We start from the raw sequence: 3,198 nt of genomic DNA, 5'->3' as shown, positions 1-3,198 counted from the left end.
CATGCCATGTAAACTTGGCAAAATGGCTCTACTGGACATACACAAGAATTGGCGGGGATGTCTAGAGAGATATGTTCTTTCAGAACTATGTGTAAGTCTCCCTCTCCAATCTCTAGAAGGAGCCTGGGAACCATACCACGGCTTTAGATCTCTAAGCTTCAGGACTGTAAGATAACACATCAAGTCTGTGACTATTTCCTGTAGCAGCAATAGAAAGCTGTCTACAGTGGTGGAGGCTACCGTTCTAGGCTACCAACCAGCAACAGCGGAGGGAGTGGGGACTTCACTCAGGTGGCACCACAACCTTGCCTTTGACACAAGAAAGAACTCCAGGACAAGGTAATAGAAGGCAGAGATGGAGTTTTTATTAAAACACATTGTCACATAGACTTTAGACATGCAGGGGGACGGCCAACGAGAGCCGTCAGGAAGAGTCAGGCACACCTGACAGCATGGGTGTGGGCGTATGGAGGAGAGCGCTAATCCACCGTCTGTACATCGGGACACAGAGCTCTGTGGGCTCTTAAGTTTTCATCACCAAAGGCCTGCGAGGAGCTTAAATGAGATCACAATGTGTCTCCTGAGGCGGCCCCGGCAGACTCACACTTAGCCACCTGCCAGGGACATAGAAAGTCGAGGTAGCTTCCCTTCGCTGTGGACAAAAGTTAGCAGTTTTGCTATGAGAGCCCAGAAAAATCTCCAGGAGGAAAGTGAGGTCCTGTCCAAGATCAGATGGGTCCAAGCCTGAAGCCTGATTTACTGGTATTTTAGCATTTTTATTTGTAAGTATTTTTCTCTAAGATACATACGGGCCCCACATCAGCAACATTCACAGAAAATACCCCCTGTGCTGCAGTCCTTGATCTCAGCTGTTGAGAGGCCTCACACACTCCAGAGTGTAGGGCTCTTTTATCACCGTATAGCATAGCCTTTCTTCCTGCCTCACTTCAGAATGAGGGAGTGCTTGGTAATGCTTCTCCAGGGCAGCGCCTCTTCTCATGCTACTCTCCGCAGTGGCTGCTCTTTGGAGTTGCTTCTCTTCTGAAGTCTTCCTCTCAAGTTGTTGTCTACAATCTGATTACGTCACAGAGTGTTCTCAGTCTAGTTGGGTGCTTTTCCAGGAATAGAATCAGAACCAGGAAGTATGAACTGTTTATCAATCCTACCCAAGACATTTGGCATCATCTCAGGAAAGCCTGACAGGTACATGATCCTGGCTAAGAAAGCGTAAAACAATTTGTATTATACACGGGAGGAAAAAAAAAGCATGAACCAAATGGGGCTGAGGAACGGATCTCTCTGTTTATGCAGAACTGGGAGAAGTCCACTGGCTTTGCAGCTGTCGATGAGGCTGTGCTCCAGGCGGGGATGAGAAGCTCCCTGGATGCCTGGGTCTTAGGAAAGGCTTCTACCCATAGTGGACATGGAGGCCAAGACTGGTAAACACTTGAAAGGGCACCAACTGACATTAACATTTTCTATTGGCTTTGGCAATCAGGCTGGCAGCTGGTACCGTCCAGTGGAGTGGGTGATTGACAAGGGTGATTGACAAGATGTTTGGGTCTGTTTACCTTAAGGCCAGAAGACTCCTTTGAAAAGAGTCCAGCAGGGTTAAGGGAGGACACCAGTCCCACGGGGTCACTGAAGATCATTTCCTCGAATGCTGTTTTTGACTACCAGAAGAAAAGCTTCTCACCAAATTCTTCAGATGCTGCCTTCCTCTGCTTAAGTCTCTCCTTCCTCGGTTCTCCATGGGTGGCAGAGGAACTAACTGCAGGCCAAAGCCCAAGAGAAAACAAATGTCTGAGAAAGAAAGCCGTCCCTCCAACAGTGAGAAACTATTGAGGAAAAGTGAGTGCCAGGGCACTAAAGGGGACATTTTACAACTCTGACACGTCCTGCAGCTCACCCCCGGCATGCGACCCTGTCTCTTCTCAAATCAGTAAGTATTGCTGAGCTCTGGCGTGTGTGAGCACTGGCCCAGAGACTGAATTCTGTCGACTCCGCTCACTGCACGACACAAAAAAACAGTGAAAACAACATGAACCTGCATTTTCAGGTCAGTGTGGCGATGGCCTCCGCTGATGAAAGGCTATTTTTAAAGGTGTGTGGGTGTGCTCTTTGAATCCGAGCCCAGTTCTTTCTAAACTTCGGTTACTCACCTCTGATTCATTTGCTGTTTTGTTTTTTTTTTTCTTTTCTTTCCTTTTTTTTTCTTGTCTGTTACCTCTATCATTGCTTGCTACTAAGGGGGGTTGGGGAGGCTGAATCACAGCTACTCAGAGGAAAAGCAATTCAAACTAGTCCTTGGAGAATGCAAGATTTCTTTCTCTTTTTTGACAGTCTCATTCTGTAACCTATATTGTCCTGGAACCAAAGTATGCAGCCTAGGCTGGCCTTGAACTTACGGCAAAATCCCCGCCCTACTCGCTCCAACTCCTGCCCTATTCTCTCAGCTCTTTAACTGAATATGATTCCCTCTTTGTGGTCTGACAATGCCTGTTGCTAAGGGTGGACAAGCAGCCCAACACTCTTTCAAACTTGTGGCAATCCTCCCGCCTCAGCCTTTCCAGTGAGACCTTTGTTACATCTGATTCCTTCTCTTCATTTCTATTTCTCCTCACTTGCGGCAGTCATAACTGGTTGCCGTAGTGGACAGCTAATCAGTTACTGCAAAGGAAAAGCCATTCAGAGCAGCCCTGGGAGTAGGCCAGGCCGTGCCTTCTGCCAGCAGAGCAGCGGGGGCAGCTGGAGGGTCTCTAACGGGCGGACCCCGAAGCCAGTGAGCTGCTGGAGGCAAGAAAGATTACAGGCTCGGCCCACCGGCCCCGGGGCCTCCCACAATGCCGCGCTGCTCCGTGACCCTGTCGCCGAGCCATAACCCCAGCTGCTGAGCCGGACAACACCCACCCATCCCCTCAGTCGGCCATCAGTTACGGGGCGGGGCTACCGACCACGGCCCCGCCTCCTCGGCCCTGGGCCCGCCCTCCTCGGCCCTCCGCCCCACCTCCTCGGCCCTCCACCCCGCCCTCCTCGGCCGTCGCCCCGCCCCTCCGCGCCGCGCCCCGCCCCCTTGGCCCGCCCACAGACCCCCTCCGCCCCGCCTCCCGGCTCGGCCCTCCCCGCGGCAGCGCGGCCTCCGCGGCTCGCGCTCGCGGCCGTCCTTCCGCCCCTCCGCCGGGCTCGGCGCGGCCCCCC

At 52.1% G+C, this 3,198-nt stretch overlaps 1 long non-coding RNA gene across 1 annotated transcript; it reads right to left on the bottom strand.

The window, feature by feature from the left end:
* Nucleotides 1–428: 428 nt before the first annotated feature.
* LOC129675677 (uncharacterized) lies at nt 429–3,019 on the bottom strand. Its single transcript, XR_008719972.1, has 3 exons — nt 1,910–3,019; nt 1,572–1,771; nt 429–1,217 (listed from the first exon to the last, which is right to left on the bottom strand). It is a non-coding gene; the product is annotated as an uncharacterized LOC129675677 (long non-coding RNA).
* Between the last annotated feature and the right edge of the window lie 179 nt (nt 3,020–3,198).

The sequence above is a fragment of the Psammomys obesus genome, unplaced genomic scaffold, assembly GCF_907164565.1.
Source record: "Psammomys obesus unplaced genomic scaffold, mPsaObe1.curated_primary_1811, whole genome shotgun sequence".
NCBI lineage: Eukaryota > Metazoa > Chordata > Mammalia > Rodentia > Muridae > Psammomys > Psammomys obesus.
This window is presented reverse-complemented; position numbering and strand designations above follow the sequence as displayed.